This window comes from Ruditapes philippinarum, unplaced genomic scaffold (assembly GCF_026571515.1).
Source record: "Ruditapes philippinarum isolate M1 unplaced genomic scaffold, ASM2657151v2 ctg6690_1_1_1_1, whole genome shotgun sequence".
Classification (NCBI taxonomy): domain Eukaryota; kingdom Metazoa; phylum Mollusca; class Bivalvia; order Venerida; family Veneridae; genus Ruditapes; species Ruditapes philippinarum.
In genome coordinates this window covers 57,674-82,754 of record NW_026866599.1, presented here as the reverse complement: position 1 = coordinate 82,754, position 25,081 = coordinate 57,674, and the positions used below count along the sequence as shown (strand labels likewise).

Below are 25,081 nucleotides of genomic sequence, written 5' to 3'. Positions count from 1 at the left end.
GACTTGCTGGGCTCCTTAGACCTGCTGCAGTATTGGACTTGCTGCGCTCAGACTTGTTGTACCCTTGGACTTGCTCCAGTATTAAACTTGCTGCACTATTGGACTAGCTGTGCTCCTTATACTTTCTGCGCTTCTTGGACTTGCAACGCTCATTAGACTTGCTGCACTCCTTGGACTTGCTGCAGTATTAGATGTGTTGCAGTATTAAACTTGCTGCACTACTGGACAAGCTGCGCTCCTTATAGTTGCCGCACAAATAAGACTAGGTGCGCTCCTTAAACTTGCTGCCCTCTTTAGACTTGCTTCCTCCTGTACAGCGGACCTCTCAAAGACTTGCATCTTTCATGGGAAGTGGACCTTACTAGACTTTCTTCTTTTCTGGGATAGGACCGTTTTTCACTAGAAAGTAGACCATTTATAAGACTTGCTGCTTTATGTTGTTTCTTAACTTGGCCGGTTTTTGAGTTGCTCACCATAAGGGGACTTTCTGAAAATGTTTTCTGAAAATAATGAAGTTTCTTTCAAAATCATTTTTTTTCTTCTTTTTCTAATTTTCCAAATTCATATCATATAAATACACAACGCGCGAACCGGATAGAACGTCACAATTGTGACGTCGCATCAAACAAAAAAATAACACAAAATGGCGGACATTTGTGTTTCTTTTCCTAAATAAACTGGCTTTTTGACATGGAAGAAGATATTAGGTGCATCTCCGTGCATTATTTCAGGCACGAAGGGGCACCGAGTTAAACCACCGACGGAACTAGCTGACGGAATGTCAGGCCTGAGGTCTTCCTTCTCCGGCGCCATATGAACTATACGGTGTTGTTGCGACATTAAACCCAACATCTTAAAATGATAATCAAATACTACAAATTATCACATAAACCGCGGCACAGGAGTGTAATAAAGCCATGTAATAAAAACGATATAACACTAGTGTAATAACACTTTGACGTGACGTCATTTGCGCTATATAGAAACATAGCGTTAAAACGCGCTTATGTTAGCGTTACACTATAGACGCGTCATTGAAAAATTACTCATTTAACAGTTTACTGTTATTATTTTATATATGTGATAAATAGAATATTATATTTGTGTAGATTCAATACTAAGTTTATTGAACTCGTTGAATAAAACAATATTATGCTCGCCAGAGGCTCGCATAATATGATTTTATTCAACTCGTTCAATAAATTTAGTATTAAACTACACTCATTCAATATCCTCTATATAAATTATATTACATATAGCGGAATGATGCATCATGGCAAATTCTGTAAACGCTCGCTATAGTCTAGGGTTGCTAGTTGCAGTTTATGCAGCATGGAGTTTAAATTGATTCTGTTGGTGATAAACATAAAAGTTGGTAATCTTATTTTTAAAGCATGATAAAATTGGGTAAAACATATAAAAACAAGAACGTGTAAGTTAAATTACACATAAATGGCCACGGCTTCATTCTATTCGGCTATTTTCTTGTTGGGTGGTTCCAATGTTTCTCACTTCAATACTGTTGAAGCACCCTTAGGATATGTGGCCTGCTTTTTAAATTTGTCTTTTGACGTTTTATCTGTGATATGCAGGCTTCATAACCTCTGATCCCCTTTCAAAAATCCATTTTATTTAGTTCCGCCCATTTTTTCACGTTAAGGGCACACGCATTTTTTTACTTGGGACCATATGCCGCTTTTCATGGAATGGCACTTACGTGTCTAATTGAAGGTACCATTATAACCACCATATGAACACATTTGCGGATGTTCAAAAACAAGATTGCCTTTAGGGTTGAGGCATCAGAATTGCAGCCACCGTTTAGCCCTACGTGATCTAAAAGGCCACTAAATGTGTTCGAAGTACAGGAACCTATGCATATCTAAGCTCCAGCAAATGAGGTGATTTTGACCGCTGGTGATGTTTGTCATCCTGAGCTGCTGGCCGCTAGTACTTGTTTCTGGGTCGTGTGGGGGTTTGCGTTCATTGAACGCCGCCTTTCATTGTTAATCATATTTTAAGTTTGTAACACCCGAGGTAATCATAAATCTTTCCAATATCGGTGCCATTATGACCTAACCTATGTCAGTGCGCTGTAAAACCAAACAAAAGAATAATGTGGAGACATTTTTTGCATTCAAAAATAAATCATGCTTGTCTCAAATGAGCAGACCCATCTTCGAACTCATCCGAGCAATTAACCAGACAAGCATCCTGACAAAGTTTAATGATAATTTGGGCAAAAATGTGACCACTAGATTGTTAACGAAGAAATGTGGACGGACGACTAACATTCAACGATCCTTAAAGCTCACCCTGAGCTACCTCAGGTGAGCTAAAAAGGTATAAATACTCGTACACTAAAGAAATCGCCAAAGTAAAGATTTTTCAAAACATTTACTGTACCAGAACTTAATGGTACGAATAAAATGCTACACAATCTAACTTATTCATTTTAATTCTGACAGAAATTCTATGACATATAACGGAATGGTGCATAATGGCAAATACTGTAGACATTCGCAGACTACATTTTACAGCCCTAGGGTAACATAAAACGATTTTCTAGTTACAGCTAATGTAGCATGGATTTTAAATTGAATTTGTTGGTGACAGGCATAAAAGTTGGTAACCGTAATCTTATTTTCTTAAAGCTGTAATGATAAAATTGAATAAAACACATAAAATATTGCCAAGTTCCCTCCTGAAAAAAATCGTTTCCAGATTACTCATAAGAGATCTTTTATATTTTAGATGCTTTAAAGAGATGACAGATGCAAATTGAAATTTCTATTTACTGACTTGAATATCCCTTATTCATTAACAGTGCTTAACAAATGATTTAGTTTTTAAGATCAGTAACAATCATTTTTATGCAAAGCTTAGACAAAATATATATAAATTGTTTCAAGAACTTAAACATCGTTACGACAATTTCGTATCAAGATATAATATTACGCGCTTATAATCATTATGCAACACGAAGAGAAAATATTCAAGAATGGATTATTTTTTGAACGAAACGTCGCATCTTGAAAAGAGATATTTAGTATAAGTGTAATTAAATTAATTACTCAATGTCAGTAACAAACTGCAAAGTAACGAAGAAATGTTGCAAATGCGGATAAATGACTTATTTTGCCTTCTTAAATAGATGATAACATCAGGTTTCAGTCATTGTCTTACCCCCGCCTTTTCGAAGAAAAAAGGTGGATATAGAAAAAGGCTCCATCCGTCTGTCCGTCAAACTTTCGTGTCCAAACTATAGCTAAGTCTTTTATCAAAGAAATTTGATATAATTTGGCACATATAATTGTTATAATAAAACGATGTGTCATGAGTAACACCCAGCCCTTACCTTAAAGGTCAAGGTCACACTTGGTGGTTAAAGGTCAACATTATCTTTTGCGGGTATATGTCGTGTATGGTACATAACTTACTTATCCATAAAGAGATTTTGTAAATACTTGGCACGTCATGCGCAACAATCTGAACCCTACATCCAAGGTCAATGTCGCACTTGGAGGTCAAATATTAACATGATCTGTGACAGGGTATATTTAATGTCCGGTCCATAACTTCTTCATAGATCAAAGGACTTTGAAATTACTTCGCACAAATTTTTACAATAAAAAAAACAACCTGCCATGCTCAACACCCAGGCCTGTTACAGGGTATGATGCCAAGTCCTATGCAAATATAAAATGTTATTGGTGCATCGCCCACAGCTTGATCGATAAAAATATTACGTACAGGACACGAAATATACCGTGTAACAGATCATAACATGAATTGATTTTGTATTTCTCATATTATGGCTTTTAAATAGTGACAGCAACTTTACAAATGCATTTCTTTTGGCACATACACGATTATATCATTTATTTATATTTCTTAAATGAATATTTGTTACTTGCATGTGCAGATCTAGCATCACTTAAAGGCCACATCAATACCTCAATATTTTGAAATAGCACAATTTTGTGCTTCATATAAAACTTCCCTTAGGCGGGTTTTTTTTGTAATTGTTCGAAATTCTTGTTTGTTTTAGTATTGATACGATGCTTTCATCCAAATCGATAAACAGTTACCACTGCACATCTTGATCACGAAAATATTAAAATGCACAATTCATTCACAAGAAAAAATAATTCCGTATGTATAAACTTTGTCATGTTTTATACGTGTATGTTCCCCCTTCTAACACATTCAAATACTTTCAGTGTTAATGGTTAGTTAGCTCCTAAACTAGTGCTCTCTTGAGCATTCACAACAAGGCAAAGGCAACGTTCACAGGACGCGGCCCCCGACACACTAAAAAAAACCTAGAGCGGACATAAGGGTGCAAGTTTATATATCAATATAAGGTTTATTACGATGCAAGCAATTAAATGAGCAAAGAATTAAGACGGCATTCTTATATATATGTATAATCTAGAACTCCTTTCAAAGTTTCTGTTCCGTTTGTCAGGACAAAACACTCGTTCATGACACAATAACAGTAATTTACTAAAGGTCATTTACCTTTCCTGATACTAAATGACAAGCTGTCGGATGCTGGAGACTTCTTGGCCTCTAATAATGATATTCCAACAAATAAATATACACAAGTTGACAGACAAAGTGATCGGAAATGTACAGTTTTGTCAAATCACCCTATTACGCAGTTCAAACGCATGCTAAGAAAGCTAGGATTTTCTTTAGTCATTATTAAACCATAGTGATATATAAACATTCTTGTTATTAATGATTTTGTAGTGACTGCATCTATATATGCTATGATACAATTTCTTTTTCTGTTTTTTATTTACGTCAGTGTAATATGTTATTTTCGAAACGTCAAAACACATTTTAACATATATCATTTTTCAGTTTAAGGTAACGAGACGACGAGAATGCTGAAAGAATTATGAAGTAAAAAATCAAAGTTTTGATCTCAATCATTTTCGAAGGAGGTCCTGCAATTATTTTAATTGTGCTACATTGCCAAATAAATCGTGACGTTGGCAGTCACAGTGATTACTCGATAACATGTAATTATTTGCAAAATAAGAAACTTGCACGATTTAATCTTATTAAGTTTACATTGTATCGTAGAATATGTCGTACCTATATGGGCGAAGTATACTTTATGTTAATGTTGATTTGTTACAGTGATGTTGTTAGAAACTATTGAATGCTAAATTCAATCGTAATACTTACCACAGATTGAGTTATTACAGATATCGATTGTTTTTAGATTTAAAATGCATGTCTTATTCAGAAGAAATATTTATATATGAAAAATCCTGTATTTTTAAATGTGATTAATTCTGAAATAAATTTATATAAGAATTAAAACACATAACAACGAATCTTTGTGTATCGTTCTGCTGAAGATCTGTTAAGAAAAAGGTTTTTTTTTGCAGAGGGCATACTTTTTAAAACTTATTAGTCTATTACTTCATATTCAACATCCCTCACGCCCGCTACCACCGGCTTGAGCGGTACTCAATTCTCAACAATTAATAGTGCTGGGATCAAATAAATGAAAATATTGGGATGCATTCTTTCCATGCTGCCTAGACAAGTTGTAACGGATAGTCAACACGCATTCATGTCAGGGGACTTTCTCAAAAACATCCCCGAATCAGAATTTTAAATAATTGGGAAGAAATCTGTTTTATGCTTTTGATAATATAGAAATGAACTTATGATGCTTAGCAAAAGTTGAGTCGTATATTAAATTGCTTTATTGATTTTGAGAATCGCCTATTCAATTTCCAAATTTTTAAAATCGTGTTTCACATGTATATCCTATTTTTCCTTTCCTTTCATAAATCTGTTGCTTTCTGTTGTTTTTTTTTTCAGCACAAAACCTTAGCTTGTGATATTATAAAAGTAATTTTCTGAAGAGCAATTACCTTCCTGGATTGTTAATGATCAAGTTGTCGGATACTGTGGAGTCATCAAAGCCTTAAATGACGCCTTTCTAATAAATAAATGTACACACGTTGACAGAGAAAAGAGTTCGAAATTGTAAGGTTTTGACCGTCCTAAGCTGTTCGCATATGCTTGGTATGATTTATTCATCATTAATTCTTAGTTTCTGAATATATTCTTACCATTTCGCAGTTGCGATCACACATTGTTAATGCGCATCTTTAAATTTATATTTGCTACGATAACATTTTCATCTTGTTTTTATATACGTCGGCAAGAGTTTGCAAGACAATTAAGGCTGACAGTGTTTGTCTTGAATTTATTATGTGTGTGATATATAGGCTTTGTGCATTGCTTGAAATAAATTAAGTATGGGTAAAACTGTAGTTTCGTAAATACGCCAGACGTAATCGATGATCTGCAATTATTTTTATTGTGCTATATTGTCAAAAAATTAGAGACGTGGGCAGTCACAGTGATTACTCGTGCAATTTTTAAAGATCTCATATATTCCTATTTGAAGAGATGCTTGCACGATTTAAGTTCACACCTTGTATCAATCCGGGGTGCATTACAAAAGTACTGTATTTGACTGGGGGCAGTTTGAGTATCACTACAGGCACGTGCGCAACACAAAACTTAAGGGTGAGATTGAAATTGACGAATCTCTTTTCGGTAGGAGAGTTAAGCACAACAGAGGAAATCCACATCGGGGTCTTAAGATATGGATATTTGGAATGGTCGAGCGAGATACCAACACTATCATCTTATACCCTGTAAATGACAGTTCCCAGCACGCACTGCCTCATGTGAAGCCTGGAGCCACCATTTATATCGATGGTTAGATTGCATACTGTCACCTAAATGACTTGGGGTATAGACATTTCTCCGTAGTCTACGACCAAATATAGAAATATTAAAACAGGAGATATTGTGACAGTGCACATCAATCCAATCAATGGGCCTTGGAAACATGCTAAACAGCGCTGGAAACGCGCATGTCAAGCACAAATATCAAATATAATTTGAAGGTCACTTGGCGGAGGTTATCGGTCTCGTGTCAAAGGGAACTTGTATGTACCATTCTTTGATGTATTGAAGGAGGTTCATTAACTTCAATATCCACAACAATTCTCTTACCCAACCCCCTTGTTTGACTGATGGCAGAAAATACAGGTATATCTGCTTTTGCCGATTGGGATGTAGTTCCAGCATTAACAAATGCGAATACAGATTCCAAAAGCGCATTGCAGTCCAATGCAGAATCTGTTATAGCAGATGTAGTATGTATTTTCATCTGATAATAATATCAGTTGAAATCAAAGTGCTGAAGGCACTGCAGTTGGGACGTATGAAGGATCAAATAACTATTTTTTCTATTTCGGGGCAGATAATTCAATGAGTGAAGGGTGTTGCCGGTTGATAAATATAAAGTGCACAATTCAGTAAATGAACAGTAGTTGATACAATTATTCTATGACACACATGTTCAAATATAATATTTAGGTTACATGTAGGTCGATCATAAACCGTTATTGGCCTTTTTTGACAAGAGCAACAAGTGAAATTAGAGCTACCAGAGGAAACTGCAAGCTTGACTATTTTAACACATGACATTATAAAGGGAGACAAAGCTATGAAAAAATAATCAATTGTGATATATATCAAATTTTCTGTATCAGTATCAAGTAAACACTCAAATGGTCAATATTTTTTGCATCACATTATATGAATGTGACCATGTCATTAGAACTTATAATGGCCTTTGTTTACTGCAATTCTCATGCTAATCTCTTTCACTGTATAACGTTTATAAAGTTTCAATCAAATTCCTTCAATATTTTAATCCTCTCTCAGAACAGTATCATGAAATATATATGGAGATAATTCAAAAACTAAGTAATGTAGAATTTTGTTATTTGACACAAGACTTCTGCTCACTAGTCTCTACAACTGTATTTAGTTTGAGTGTGATATCATTCAAAAGATTTACTCCAGACAACCATTATTTTAAAAAGTTGTTGTACATGTATTTTAAGAGATGATAATTGTAAAATTAAGCTAGAAACTAGAACTCCGCGAGAGTCGGATGTGTCGCCTTGTGAACAATGTAGTTTAGGAGAAATGGCCAGGACAAAAATGAAATATGAAAAATAACAAAGGGCAATAACTAAAAAAATAATAAGTTCAGAGCAGCAGTTTCTGAACACTGCACTTCTTATCAATAAGATCTATCATACTATGATGGTTCAAGTCCATAGCTTTCATACTTGAGGAGAAATGACCAGGACAAAAATAAAGAAAGAAAATCAACAAAGGGCAATAACTCAAAAAATAAGAAATGCAGAGTAACAGTTCTTGTGCACTGCACTTCTTCTTAATGAGATATATCATCCTATGAAGTTTCAAGTCCATAGCTTTTATACTTAAGGAGAAATGGCCCGGACAAAATTAAAGTATAAAAATAAACAAAGGGCAATAACTCAAAAAATAAGAAATGCAGAGTAACAGTTCTTGTGCACTGCACTTCTTCTTAATGAGACCTATCATCCTATGAAGTTTCAAGTCCATGGCTTTTATTCATTAGGAGAAATTGCCCGGACAAAAATAAAATATGAAAATTAACAAAGGGCAATAACTCAAAAATTAGGAAGTACAGAGTACTGGTTCTTGTGCACTGCACTTCTTCTTAATGAGATCTATCATCCTATGAAGTATCAAGTCCATAGCTTTTTTAGTTGAAGAGAAATGGCCCGGACAAAATTAAAGTATGAAAATTAACAAAGGGCAATAACTCAAAAAATAAGAACTGCAGAGTACCGGTCCTTGTGCACTGCACTTCGGGTTATTAAAAGAAGCATGCATACCAAGTTTGAAGTTAATCAGACTTATAGTGACTGAGTTATGCTCCGGACAAGCTTTAGGGGACGCCGACAACGACACAGACGCCGCCGACAAAAGTAACCCCTATTATGTCACCTTTTCAAGGCGACACAAAAATTAGGGTTCTTTGAAAAACACTTTCTTTCACTTGATTATTTTCGCTGTGTAAAAGTTTAATCAAATTTCATCAACTCTTTTCCAGTATTTCTCTGGACAAGCATAATTAAGTACATGTATAATAAAGGTAGATAATTAAATAAGAGGGCCATGATGGCTCTGAGGTTGCTCACCTGTATATACCCCCCCAGGGCCAGTTTTAACCCAAGGGCTTTTATTTGAACAAACTTGGAAGACATCCATAAGAAGATGATTCATGCTAAACATCAAAGCTCTAGTTTATTGGGGTTTTTTAAAGAAGATTTTTTAAGTTTTTACTAACACATACTGTTAAAAACAATGACAACCCTGGAGCAGGGCCAGTTTTGACCCCAGGGCTTTTATTTGAACAAACTTTGTAGACACTCACTAGAAGATGTTTCAACTTATAATATAAACTCTAGCTATTTGGGTTCTTTAAAAAAGATTTTTGAAGTTTTTACTATATGCATATAGGGAAAATCAATGATTCCCTGGGGCAGGGCCAATTTTGACCCCGGGGCTTTTATTTGAACAAACTTGGTAGACACTCATTAGAAGATGTTCATTTTAAATATCTTAGCTCTAGCTCTTTGGGTTCTTTAAAAGAAGATTTTTAAGTTTTTACTATTTGCATTTAAAGAAAATTAATGACCCCCTGGGGCAGGACCAATTTTGACCCCAGGGCTTTTATTTTAACAATCTTTGTAAACACTCAGTAGAAGATATTTCATGCTAAATATCTTAGCTCTAGCTCTTTTAGTTCCTTAAAAGAAGATTTTATAAAGTTTTTACTATATGCACATAGGGAAAATCAATGACCCCTGGGGCGGGCCAATTTTGACCCCAGGGCTTTTATTTAAAAAACTTGGTAGACACTCACTAAAGGATGTTTCAAGCCAAATATCTAAGCTCTAGCTCTTAGGGTTTTTTTTAAAGATGATATTTAAAGTTTTTTTCTTTCGGTTCCCATGGCAACCAGAGTTCAGCATGGAATTAAATTCTTTGCACAATTTTTAAAGGTGACAGCCAAAGGAACATTCTTGTGAAGTTTGGATGAAATTAGCGTAGTGGTTTATGAGGAGATGTCATTTAAAGTAAAAGATTACGGCCGTACAAAAAGGGATCACAAAAGCTTGACCTGTCATTTTGTGACAGGTGAGCTAAAACTAAGGAATGGAGTTATGGTTCTTTGACACATTGGAAAATTCGAGTCGTTCAAGTTGATGTAGATTCAGTGATAGTTTGGAATAAGCATTTTTAACTTAAGGGATATAATTAAAACATGAAGCAAGGTAGAGTTATGTTTCTTGAACATTGCACTTCCTCTTAAAAGTCTCTATCACTTTGTGAAGTTTACATAAAATCCCTTCAATACATATCTAGTTATATTCATATTTCGGACAAGAGTGTGAAAGACAAATGTCTTCCTAAGTACAGACTATGTTTTTTTTTCCTTTATCAACTAAAATCTCAAAAACACCATTAAAAACATATTTTCCTCCCATGAACAACCTTTTTCCCCAAAAGTACAAGTCTGTATGGAATGAACACAGATATTTATCCAGAATATTACTTGAGTCCATACCGACAGATGGTTAAGACCGCAACTATATTCTCTCCCTTTCAGGAGCATAAATTATAATAACATGCTAAATCTCTGTATAGTTCTATATCAGATACCAGTATGATGAACCTTACTTTTGTACCATTTAAGTTATAGCAAAATTCAGCTTTCATCGACATACAGAAATGGGTCAGCCTTTAGTCCCCTCTTAATGAAAATAGAAGGGGACTAATAACAACAATTTATTCTCATAGTTTCAATTCTCAGGTTTATTACTTATCATTACACCAGGCAAGCTAAGATACATGTTAAAACCACAGGCATTATATACCACATTTACCCATATACGCTCATAATACTATATATAAAGAATAAAGGTCCCTAACGAGAGAAAAATATCATGCAAACCAAACAAGAACTGTTCGGTAAAAATACACCAGATCACTATTTTATCTTTGTGGTTGTCTCTAGGAATAATGTATCCTATCATAAACACTTTTTACTTCATCGAAATCCTACAAAATGCTCCAAAATACGAGCAAGTTTCCAAATTTCACTGAAATGTCATTGCATGTCGTTTTCGACGTCCAAGCGATGCGTGTAAACAAAGGTGAATTCTGGTCAATTTCTACAAAATCAACGAATAACTGTTAAGATTTCGACATACTTTCTTTAAGGCAACTTGTATACAGTCAAACTGCGATGTCTTTACTTCACAACTGTCCGACGATAACACTAACATGCTAAAAAATTAAAAATAATTGACAGCTCCGTTCCAGAAAGTAACCATTTCCTACATTACTGCACTGAATATAAGGTAAAGTAATGATTGGTTAAGCGGAAAATCCGAGTTTTAACATTTTCCTTCAACACAATGTTCATGACTGGCCTTTACTATTGACAGGGGATTCAATTCAGACTAGCCCTCTAAAATACTCCAACTAGTCCAAAGTGTTAATGGTGCCTATACAGTTATGATCACTACATCTGGAAACTGGAGATTCCCACCGAGTGTGATGCTTATCTTCATTCGCTTGACAGTGACACGTGTCCACCTTAAAAAAAAGCAATAAAAATTATATGAAGTGCAATAATCTGCGAAAAAATGCTTATATTATTTGTCTCTTCTTACATTTATAATGCAGAGCACTAGATTTGTGTGCCTGTCATACAAAATGACTTTCAATAATACTATTTAAATATATTTGAAATACAATTTCTTTAATAAATACTCATAGTAATACTAAATTCCTTTTTTGTGATATTTTTTCTGACACATATGTGCAGACAGTACATTGTGTACACCGGTCTTACTGACCTGTGTGAAACCATTCTAAGCATGATGCCAAGAAAATTTTGGACTTGTGAGAGGCTGTAAATGACCCCAGATTGATCATAAGGTAACGTGTAACCAACGCTGAAAAGCATTTGACTATATCTCAATCCATTGAGAAGTGGCATCACTTTGAAATCAATTTTGATTGAAAAAATCGAGGCAAAATAGTGATTTTGGGCAATTTTGTTGCAAGGGCAATGGTCCAGTCAACATTTGTGCCAAGTTTGATTAGTGTTGAAACAGTTTTTATAGTATTATAGCAATTTGAACTTGTAACGGGAGACTTTTCAATGAAAACAGCCATTTTTCACAAAATGCTCATGAAGTAATGGGTTAAGAAATTTTGCATCTTGATTGGGAAAAATATTTAGTACCATGTACAAAGTTGTTAATCCAACAAATTGTATATCATTCAAAGCATAAAAAATACATAAAAAATTGACAATGGAATGTGTTTTTGAACATCATCTGTGTGGTACCATATTGGATTGAAATGGAATGAAGAAAAATTGTCAGCTTTGATAACGGGAATTTTGACTTATAAATGATTTTTTTCTAAACTTGGAAAAGAAAAAAAGCATATTTGGCATTATTTGCCACTGGGAATGGGTCTGTTAATCTGACCCGTGGTGACACTGGTAAAAATGCATGTTTTCGTTGATTTTTTTTGGAAAACAGTTTGGTTTGTGGAATATACATTAAATATTATATAAGTACCTGTTGTTTGTAATAATCTTCTAGTCTTTCTTTAATCTTATACTGTACTTTTTTCTAGCTACATGTACCAGCCTTTCCAAGTGAATAATTATTAAAGTAAATAATCTTTTATTTCCCTGAAAATATCAATTTAGAGATTTCATTTTCAAAATCATCCAATACTACTCTCTTAGTGTGTGTGTATATACAGAGACATATAAATACATTTTATGTATTTTAACGTCTCTGGTATATACAATGTATATATGTGTCTATACAATGCATATATATGTTTACACTATAATATGATTGTGTACAGCATGTAATGACATAATTAAAATTTGAAAAATTTATGATAATAAAATATTAATAATATTTCTTCATATTACTCCACAGTATTACCACTAAAATAGAAAATGTTCTATCATTTTATTATGATATCTATTTTTTACATGTAGATTTGTGAAAAAAATGTGAATATCAGTAGTGTCAAAAATTGTTAAATCATATAAAATGTCTAATTAACACTGATAAATTACTTCAACCATGTATTGAGAACAGGTATATATCATTTCCAACAGTCTTGCTGTTGTGTTGACATTTTCGCGACATGGTTGTGTGTCTGCGTTGTAATCAAGAGGTCTGGGGTTCAAATCCCTTTAAGTGCCTGAAGATTTTTCAGGTTAACAATTACATGTATCAAGGTGGCAGTGATTTTTTTTTTCAACTTTCAAAACAACCTGTGGCTTTATAAATGGGAAACTATAGCTTGATTAATCAGAAAAGAGGAAAAATTTCAACCACTGAAAATGGAATTTACCCATACATTTAAAAAAAGTGTAATTCAATTTAAAGGGGTTCCATTGAGATATTTTGTCATGATGGGACTGAAATATTTTTTCCAGATAAATGTACCATTTGATGAATGTTTAGAACACTAATCTTTGTACAAACCTTTAGATCATTTGCGCACTTCGTTTTTCCAGAATAATTATTCAAATTGTAAAAAGATGACCCAAAATGAAATGGCTAGACTTTAAATATATATAATAATTTATAAAGGTCAAAATAAAATTATTCTGAAATATTCAAGAATGTGCCCCATTTGGTAGAGACGTAACGGCCGTGACAAGACCAAAAAATTGTAGGCGTATATGCCGGTTTTCCTGTAAAGGCAGACATCTGTGTAATATCAATTTGTAAAATCTGTCGGTTTTGCAGTCTAAGTATGATCGAAATGTCTTGGGTACGAAAGACTCGAGATCTCCAAATTACTTCGAAATTATTAACGAAAGTTTTAGTCCTCGGAAACAAATTGGCATCAATAAATAAACTTAATATTATAAGTCATCAAATTCATAACATATTTTGCTTTATAACATACCTTATGAGCTTAACAGGCTGATAATTATGCTCGTGAAGTATCGATAGGTCGAAAAATATACCGGAAGTTGTCGGATTCATTTAACTTAATTATCGGCTAATTCGGAGACGAATAGATTATCTACATCTCTGGCTAATTCTATTTCAATATCCACTTTGCAATTTTAAACTACAAAATTTATCCGATAAATAATGTCTTTTTCAAAAATTCTGGAATATAATACAAAAAAATGTGATGATAAGGCGGATGAGTAAGTTAAATATTGCAAGCCGTCAAGCACTATGACCCAATTAATTTACTATCCCATTCATAGAATTATGTGACCTTTCAAATTATATCCGCTACGTTTCTAATACCGTAATTCAAGCTCAATTGCACATTATTTTCAAAAAATAAATTTCTTGTCTCCACTTCTGTTCGCAATAAATCGAAGTTTTCAGAAATTCAGAGCACTATTTTTCACTCGCGGCGGTTATGCGTCGGTCATGGTCGGGTGATCACTATGAATTCAGCTTACCTTGATATGTTAGAATACAATATAGCATTTAGAGTGGCGATGAAACGTCACAGCAGTGGGCGTTACCCTGTATGGTTGGAAATTTCGGGTTTGTAAGTGCACTAGTTGGGACTACGTCCCAACTAAAAACAACATTTCTCGAGCAAATCTATATTATATTTATACATAACATACTTGTCTCTGACGCATATTGGCTGCTTATTTTGCTGGGTTTTACATTTCATAACGACAGAGAAAGGAAAAGCAATAGAAATGTCATATTCAGATGCTCGTTCATTGGTTACTTTCTGGGGTTTCATATTGTGACCATAGGGATCGTGTTTTTATGTTTAACTATGATACAAAAGAGAAATAACATCAAAACAATCGGCAATGCGATTAATACTCGGGTGCTACGCCCCCCTCGTACAAATCAGATAGCCTCGTGTTTCGATGCTCTTTCTTTAACTTATTCCTTAGGACATGCTTCCTTTTGTATCATAATCATATATGTTTGTTAAAATCCTCATGCAAGTTCCTTAGTAATCATGATACCTCCTTAATCCTTTGTTTTCATTCTAGGAAAGTTATATTTCTTATTTACTGGTACTCATGTACAAATAACATTGCGTCTGGATTTTCTTATTCATCCAGCTCTTCATTATTCTTGATGTTGTGTTTTTGTTGTTTAAATACAAAAGAATTAGGTTGGTCTGTGCTACAATGATGCCTTACAGCCTATTAGTGACAGCAGAAGCACCTAAGTAATCCAAACACATCTCTTGAAGCATAAAATGAAATAGTAGACAAGTAAAGTAAAACAAATGTGCTTCTTTGTAAAGATTATAATCTCATAGATAGTACTACATAAATGTCGAAATGCCAGTTGGCTATTAGAAACATGTTGAAAATAATGTATATTATTTTCCTTTAGTTTTACATTTAAAAAGATAATACCTATTTCTTCCAAAGAGTTCCTAATTTTTTATGATACCAACTTCCATTTTTTCCTACATTTTTGATATATACTGCTGGAAAGCCTGTTGCTACAGTGCTGATGATAGTTATTAATGAACATAAAGTCTTGTTCAATCGCGAGACTTACCGTGAATTGCTGTTTTGTACATTAATGTTTACTTTTGGCAATAATTATAACAATAATGAGTTGACACATGTTTAGTTTTTCTTTAAACTTGAATATGTATTCTTTCACTGTTAGATCTTGTTTTATAAAAAAAGTTTTATGACCACCCGCCTGTCGACTACCTACAAAATGAACGACTGTTAAAAAGAAATATTTCAAACAGTATTGTATTTTAGTCTGCCATCATTGTTTCGTACTTCAGTTTATGTTCTTTTTCAAATATACATATAACCAAACGCACTAGCTCCAAATATCTCGATTAAACGTCAAACAAATTGAAATACGTATATTTTCATTTGACGAAGCAAGAACCAATGATTTGTAAAGTAGACAGATTGTTAGACAGACCTTTACTTTGGTAGTTACTATGTGAAAGAAAAAAAAACAATGACGAAATAGACTACACACTTCAAAAATCTAAAAAAAAATATTACTCTTGCTCTAAGCTGAATGGATATAATTGAATTTATGCCTGACAGGGAGGTATTTATTACGGCCGAGAAAAGTTCCTTATGTTTGTTTGTTTGTGTCATTTTACGCCCTTTTCCAACAGTATTTCAGTCATGTAGGCGAGTAGTTTCCAAACCATCGTTCCTGGAGAGTTACACCATTTCCGCCATTTTTAAATCCCCTTCTGACTCAATGCAAATACAAGCGCTAGTAAAACAAGTATATTTATTCTAAATAATGTATTTCAATCATCTAAACAGAATGGATAGATAGAAGGATGTTTGTTTTATTACGTAGGTAGTGTTTTTTTATGTATACTTACCGCATCGATTAAATATCGATAAACAAACACAGGCATTTCCGGGTTTTATTTTCTATCATGGGCGCGGCCATCTTGAAAATCATGTGATAGGTGCTTTCTTTAAATGGGTATAACGTGACACTAATTTGGCCAATCGTGGAACTTTAGTACCGTGTGCAAAAGAGAAAGCTCCGAAGAAACATCTGAGTGAGTAAAAGTTTGTTTTGTCCAAGAAAGGAGCGCGATTTCGTCTTTTGAAAATTGGTAAAAAATTACAATGTCCACAATATAGCATAATATATTTACGAAAGCTTGCGAAAAGTCAGAGCAGTCTAAACAGTCCCTAAACTACATGTAAATGGTTTTAAACTGCCCTTAAAAACGAAGGGCACGCCCGGGCAAGCTTTTGAAAGTGGGTCATGTCAAACCGGAAGCCATCCATTGATTGTCCCGTAATGTATTTTCGCGATGTTATAAAAATGCCTGGAATCGTTATTGGTATCTCTATTTGGCAATAGATATCACTGTATGTGTGTTGTTTTCTTATTTTTATTTTTTATTCCACGGCTGTGGTACAGTCAAAGTGTTTGCTTCATTATCAAGCAAAAGTACTGATTTAACCAAACAGAAAGTTGGTTGGTATAACAAATAAAATAAGTTAGCCCGATGGTCCATTGGTAGAGCGTCCAAAAAGGTGAAAGATAGAAATATTTGTATTCCAGCCGAGTCCTATATTTACCAAGCGCAGACGCATTGCTCATGTAGATGTGACGTCATCTCAGGCATCAACAGTTGCACCTGAAGACGTGGTATCATCTGATTCTCAAACGTCAACAGTTTCATCAGATACGGTAAATATATATATATATATTATATATATATATATATATATATATATATATATATATATATATATATATATTTGGAATGGTCGAGCGAGATACCAACACTATCATCTTATACCCTGTAAATGACAGTTCCCAGCACGCACTGCCTCATGTGAAGCCTGGAGCCACCATTTATATCGATGGTTAGATTGCATACTGTCACCTAAATGACTTGGGGTATAGACATTTCTCCGTAATCTACGACCAAATATAGAAATATTAAAACAGGAGATATTGTGACAGTGCACATCAATCCAATCAATGGGCCTTGGAAACATGCTAAACAGCGCTGGAAACGCGCATGTCAAGCACAAATATCAAATATAATTTGAAGGTCACTTGGCGGAGGTTATCGGTCTCGTGTCAAAGGGAACTTGTATGTACCATTCTTTGATGTATTGAAGGAGGTTCATTAACTTCAATATCCACAACAATTCTCTTACCCAACCCCCTTGTTTGACTGATGGCAGAAAATACAGGTATATCTGCTTTTGCCGATTGGGATGTAGTTCCAGCATTAACAAATGCGAATACAGATTCCAAAAGCGCATTGCAGTCCAATGCAGAATCTGTTATAGCAGATGTAGTATGTATTTTCATCTGATAATAATATCAGTTGAAAAAACAACATTTCTCGAGCAAATCTATATTATATTTATACATAACATACTTGTCTCTGACGCATATTGGCTGCTTATTTTGCTGGGGTTTACATTTCATAACGACAGAGAAAGGAAAAGCAATAGAAATGTCATATTCAGATGCTCGTTCATTGGTTACTTTCTGGGGTTTCATATTGTGACCATAGGGATCGTGTTTTTATGTTTAACTATGATACAAAAGAGAAATAACAATCGGCAATGCGATTAATACTCGGGTGCTACGCCCCCTCGTACAAATCAGATAGCCTCGTGTTTCGATGCTCTTTCTTTAACTTATTCCTTAGGACATGCTTCCTTTTGTATCATAATCATATATGTTTGTTAAAATCCTCATGCAAGTTCCTTAGTAATCATGATACCTCCTTAATCCTTTGTTTTCATTCTAGGAAAGTTATATTTCTTATTTACTGGTACTCATGTACAAATAACATTGCGTCTGGATTTTCTTATTCATCCAGCTCTTCATTATTCTTGATGTTGTGTTTTTGTTGTTTAAATACAAAAGAATTAGGTTGGTCTGTGCTACAATGATGCCTTACAGCCTATTAGTGACAGCAGAAGCACCTAAGTAATCCAAACACATCTCTTGAAGCATAAAATGAAATAGTAGACAAGTAAAGTAAAACAAATGTGCTTCTTGTAAAGATTATAATCTCTCATAGATAGTACTACATAAATGTCGAAATGCCAGTTGGCTATTAGAAACATGTTGAAAATAATGTATATTATTTTCCTTTAGTTTTACATTTAAAAAGATAATTCCTATTTCTTCCAAAGAGTTCCTAATTTTTTATGATACCAACTTCCATTTTTTCCTACATTTTTGATATATACTGCTGGAAAGCCTGTTGCTACAGTGCTGATGATAGTTATTAATGAACATAAAGTCTTGTTCAATCGCGAGACTTACCGTGAATTGCTGTTTTGTACATTAATGTTTACTTTTGGCAATAATTATAATTTGTTTGTTTGTTTGTTTGTGTCATTTTACGCCTTTTTCCAACAGTATTTCAGTCATATAGGCGGGTAGTTTCCTAACCATCGTTCCTGGAGAGTTACACCAGTACTTGACTACCTTCCTCCGCGCTAAACTACCAAAGCATCTCCCGGGGATCGAACCCACGCCAGAGAGGTAACTGGATAAGAAGTCATCGACTCTAACCACTCGACCACGGAGGCGGTGCTCAATAATTATAACAATAATGAGTTGACACATGTTTAGTGTTTCTTTAAACTTGAATATGTATTCTTTCACTGTTAGATCTTGTTTTATAAAAAAAGTTTTATGACCACCCGCCTGTCGACTACCTACAAAATGAACGACTGTTAAAAAGAAATATTTCAAACAGTATTGTATTTTAGTCTGCCATCATTGTTTCGTACTTCAGTTTATGTTCTTTTTCAAATATACATATAACCAAACGCACTAGCTCCAAATATCTCGATTAAACGTCAAACAAATTGAAATACGTATATTTTCATTTGACGAAGCAAGAACCAATGATTTGTAAAGTAGACAGATTGTTAGACAGACCTTTACTTTGGTAGTTACTATGTGAAAGAAAAAAAAACAATGACGAAATAGACTACACACTTCAAGAATCTAAAAAAAATATTACTCTTGCTCTAAGCTGATTGGATATAATTGAATTTTTGCCTGACACGGAGGTATTAATTACGGCCGAGAAAAGTTCTTTATGTTTGTTTGTTTGTGTCATTTTACGCCCTTTTCCAACAGTATTTCAGTCATGTAGGCGAGTAGTTTCATAACCATCGTTCCTGGAGAGTTACACCATTTCCGCCATTTTTAAATCCTCTTCTGGCTCAATGCAAATACAAGCGCTAGTAAAACAAGTATATTTATTCTAAATAATGTATTTCAATCATCTAAACAGAATGGATAGATAGAAGGATGTTTGTTTTATTACGTAGGTAGTGTTTTTTTATGTATACTTACCGCATCGATTAAATATCGATAAACAAACACAGGCATTTCCGGGTTTTATTTTCTATCATGGGCGCGGCCATCTTGAAAATCATGTGATAGGTGCTTTCTTTAAATGGGTATAACGTGACACTAATTTGGCCAATCGTGGAACTTTAGTACCGTGTGCAAAAGAGAAAGCTCCGAAGAAACATCTGAGTGAGTAAAAGTTTGTTTTGTCCAAGAAAGAAGCGCGATTTCGTCTTTTGAAAATTGGTAAAAAATTACAATGTCCACAATATAGCATAATATATTTACGAAAGCTTGCGAAAGTCAGAGCAGTCTAAACAGTCCCTAAACTACATGTAAATGGTTTTAAACTGCCCTTAAAACGAAGGGCACGCCCGGACAAGCTTTTGAAAGTGGGTCATGTCAAACCGGAAGCCATCAATTGATTGTCCCGTAATGTATTTTCGCGATGTTATAAAATGCCTGGAATCGTTATTGGTATCTCTATTTGGCAATAGATATCACTGTATGTGTGTTGTTTTCTTATTTTTATTTTTTATTCCACGGCTGTGGTACAGTCAAAGTGTTTGCTTCATTATCAAGCAAACGTACTGGTTGTACCAAGCGGAAAGTTGGTTGGTATAACAAATAAAATAAATTAGCCCGATGGTCCACTGGTAGAGCGTCCAAAATTGTCGAAAGGTTAGAAGGTGAAAGAGAGAAATATTTGTATTCCAGCCGAGTCCAATATTTCCCAAACGCAGACGCATTGCTCATGTAGATGTGACGTCATCTCAGGCATCAACATTTCTACCTGAAGACGTGGTATCATCTGATTCTCAAACGTCAACAGTTTCATCAGATACGGTAAAAATGAATATATATACTAATGCTAGCAGAATGCATCAATGTAAACAAATTAGATTTCAAATATGCTTCCCTACATATGTATTATGCATTGCATAGAATTTCACAAGGCATAAAATATTGCTTGTTTCCGTCCCACATCCGACCAAAACAATTCTATAGCTGAAACCAAAGTGATTTTATTATTTGGTTAAATATCGCTGGCAACATTCACGTGGCCTGAATAAATATGTGTCGATAAAAACTATTAAAAATTGTTCATTTCTTTTAAGTTTTTGCAGGTTGAAATTTACAAATCTTATCACATTCATGCATAATATACATGTATAATAGTACTTTGCTGTTTCTGTATGTGTCTGTTATATAATCCTTCACATTCTTGGTGTAGTGGTAGATCTTTCTTGTAACATCACTGCTTTTCCTTCATTTTCTTACAGACCCATTCGTACAGTCATTGGAAATTTCTGTAAAATTGTTGATTGTATATTTGTCAATGTTAAGTCTAAATTTTTATAAAAGAGCCTGTGTCGCATGTTTTATTTCATTTTCCAAAAACATTGATTCTTATTAACTTTGACTTTTTCAAACCGTGATCTGTTCATGATATTTTAATGTAAAAAATTGCTTCCATGATAGACTTGCTCTGTGCAACACAGTGCATTTCAAAAATTCCAATGACTGTATGGCAATGTTTAGATGTAGTGCTTAACATGCTTGTTAGAATACGTAGTTGTTGCAGGTCGAGGTAGGGAGAACCATCTCCACTCAGACTGCTTGCACATTGGTGACGGAAGAAAATACACTTAAAGTATTTAACAAGACTCTTTCTCATATACCATTTTCTGTGTGCTACTAATTTTTTCATGAAAATACATTAGTTGAAGAGATATCACCTCTTTTAATAGACAGAGATATTTAGACCACTGAAAGTGGCGGATTTTTGTAAGGAAGCTGAGACACAGTATAGCAAAGATCTATTAGCAAATGTATTCATAGAAAGTGTTATCTCAGGAACTACTGAACATGTTGTTGAATATCAAAATGAGTACACGCAGTACACTGATGCAGAGATAACTCATACTCACCTTGCATGTGATTCATTTACACATACATTACTTACTAACTGCGCATCTACAGGGGGAAAATGGCAACACAGGTAACTAACCAGGATGTTTTAAATTTTAATAAAGCACACGGTAAAAGAAAGTGTGTGGAATTTTTTAACCGCCTCCAATAAGTGTAATGAGCAACCATCAGATAGGGCCTATGAATTTTCTATCCAGAAGTTGGTAGTAGAGGCCAAAAATGTTAAAAGGTCTGCCACCAGATCAAGTGATTCCAGATATGAAACTTTCTTAAATCAGTGCTATGAGTTTCCTAAACATGATAGACGCAAATGCATCCCAAAAGTTACAAGCTCAGAATCTTTAGACAAGAACTGTTCTATTAGAGAAATAAAGAGAAAATCACTTGAACTGTGTAATGTAAACAAACAGTTGGTGCCTAAAGTGAATCATTTAGAAGATAAGGTAACAGGTATTGAGGTTAAGTGAGATGTAAATGAGCAAACGTTACATACTTGTTAAAAGCGATTAAAAAGAACTGCTGCGCGAGAAAAATACAATGCAAACAAAGTTAGAATTTTAGAGACAAATGTAAATGGACAATGTTGTGCTGAAAGTAGAGATAGAATAGCATTTTTAGAAAACAGGCATCGAGAAAAGGAAAAGGACATTGCTGACTTGCAAGTAAATGTTCAGTATTTGGAGGACTTGCTAAATGACAATCAAGTAAATAATGGTCAGGTTGTGGTTTTAAATGAACAAAGTAAAACATACACACCCAAATAGTAACAGTGTGTTTATGAGATATTACAACGTCAGTGCCTCAAAAGTGTCTTTTGTTTTAAAAGCTGTGTTGAGTTTAGTTGATTTGACAGCTAATAAACTACCTTGTCGGTCTACAGTGTTGGAGATGAGTCTTCAGAGACTGTACATTGCCCATGTGCAGTTATGTGAAGTGTTTTCTAAAGACACAAGTACGTTTTGTTGACAGATGAAACGTCAAAGTTTTCGTCCAAATTTATGGGATATGAAGCGGCGGACTCTAAAGGCACATTGTGGGTATTAGGACTGAGAGACATTGAAACAAAATCTGCATCAGACACACTGAAAGTCTTCAAACAGATACTCCAAGATCTTGATGAGAAGAGCTCTGAAGAAGGCAGTGAAACTTCACAAAATATAGTTAGCCATATTGTCGCTACTTTATCGGACCGAGCGGCAACAGAAGTAAAATTCAATAGTCTTTTATATGACTTCCGTAAAGAAATACTACCTCTAACTTACCAGAATTATGATCAGTTTAGTGAAGCAGAGAAATCATCTCTTGAAAGCATGTGTCACTTCTTTTGTGGCCTTCATGCCCTTGTGAATTTTGCTGAGGCATCCAGATCTAGTATTAAAGAAACTGAGGCGAATATATTTGATGGGGAGACACCAAGTCACAGCAAAAGAGATTTTGATTCTGATCCAGGAGTTTGTCGTTTAGTTCGAACTGCATTATCAAAGGCCTTCGGAGTTGGATCAGGAGGAGATGAAAAAAGTGGGTGCCAAGGACATTTTAAAACATTTGCATCAGAGTTTCTACAACAACATAATATGCGGCGTGTGCCACTGAGGTCTTACAGAGGAGCGCGGTTTAACATACTATTTTCCAATGCAGCAGCTGTGTTCTTCCTCCAATCAGTAATGAAGGACTTCTTGGAAAAGTTCGGTGCTGGCAACAAACTGTTACAATCTGTGTTGTTCGATCTAAAAACGCCCGAGTTCGTTGCTGGAGTTAAGGCATTAGGCTTGGTAAGTAAACTAGTGACGTGCCCACTGTGGACAGTATTAGAAGATAAAAATGTCTCGATAACTGATATGAATGTGAAGTATCTTCAATTTTCTACATTTTTTGATGATTCATCCAAAAATATCCAGTCATTTATGAAAGGAGAACTTCTAATTTTTGGTGATAATACGTACATTGAGAAAGACGAAATTTACAATTCACTTGTGACATCTGACCAGTACGACAATATAGCTGAGGTATTCCTGCAGGTGCTACTTCTAACCTTGTGTACAGTTAGTAAAAAACTCTTTGTAAACCATTTACCTGGAGGGAAGTTGACTGACCTGTCTGATGAAATGAAAGATAAAGTTAAGAATGCCCCGAAAACATCGTGTTATGCTGAGAGTGTCTTTGGACAGCTAGATCATCTGTTGCGGACAAAACCCAATATGAGTACTCTTGCTGCAGAATCTTGCATCATGTTTTTAAATAATAAAACTATGGACTGGTTGAACTCCAGAAATGAAAACGAAAAACAGGAGTTGATAAAGAAAGCTTCAAAATTGGTGAAAAAAATGCGCCAAAATTATATAAATAGGTTGAATGAAATTGAAGAGCGAAGGAGAATTGCAGTGCAAGAACAAATTCGTAAAAAAGAAGCAGCAAGACAGGAAAAGCTAAGACAGCAAGAAGAATACACAAAGGACATTATTCATTTTGGTTTATGGCAAGGTGAAGCAGAGGTCGATAATATGCTGTTGTCTTACAAGAAATCCAGTGAAAAAATTTTAATCTCTAAAAGCACAGTTACGGTTCAGAAAAAATGTCCTGCATAAAATTCCAAGTGACAAGGCAAAGTTTAATTTCTCTAGAAAAGGCAAAGACTTCACTGTTGAAGAGTTTACTGCAAACCTGAAAGAGCTTGTGACACAGGCTATTGTAGCAGATGATAGTCAGAAGCACATCTTGGTAGGGAAAAGAGTGCGACACAGATTTATCAAAGATGGCCAGTCTGAATGGTACACAGGGAAAGTAATTTCGCAGGTATTTGCATGTAAATGTTGTCTGCCATGCATGTTTAACCCATTCATGCCTAGCGTCCTACAAAAAAGACCTTAACAAACTGTGTAGACCCAGACAGGACACTGTCTACGCTGTTTGCCTAACATAAATTGTTCTCTTTTAATAGACAGAGATATTTAGACCACTGAAAGTGGCGGATTTTTGTAAGGAAGCTGAGACACAGTATAGCAAAGATCTATTAGCAAATGTATTCATAGAAAGTGTTATCTCAGGAACTACTGAACATGTTGTTGAATATCAAAATGAGTACACGCAGTACACTGATGCAGAGATAACTCATACTCACCTTGCATGTGATTCATTTACACATACATTACTTACTAACTGCGCATCTACAGGGGGAAAATGGCAACACAGGTAACTAACCAGGATGTTTTAAATTTTAATAAAGCACACGGTAAAAGAAAGTGTGTGGAATTTTTAACCGCCTCCAATAAGTGTAATGAGCAACCATCAGATAGGGCCTATGAATTTTCTATCCAGAAGTTGGTAGTAGAGGC

At 34.6% G+C, this 25,081-nt stretch overlaps 1 pseudogene; it reads left to right on the top strand.

The window, feature by feature from the left end:
* Window positions 1-21,807: 21,807 nt before the first annotated feature.
* LOC132733018 (uncharacterized) lies at window positions 21,808-24,617 on the top strand (annotated as a pseudogene).
* The last annotated feature ends 464 nt before the right edge of the window (window positions 24,618-25,081 follow it).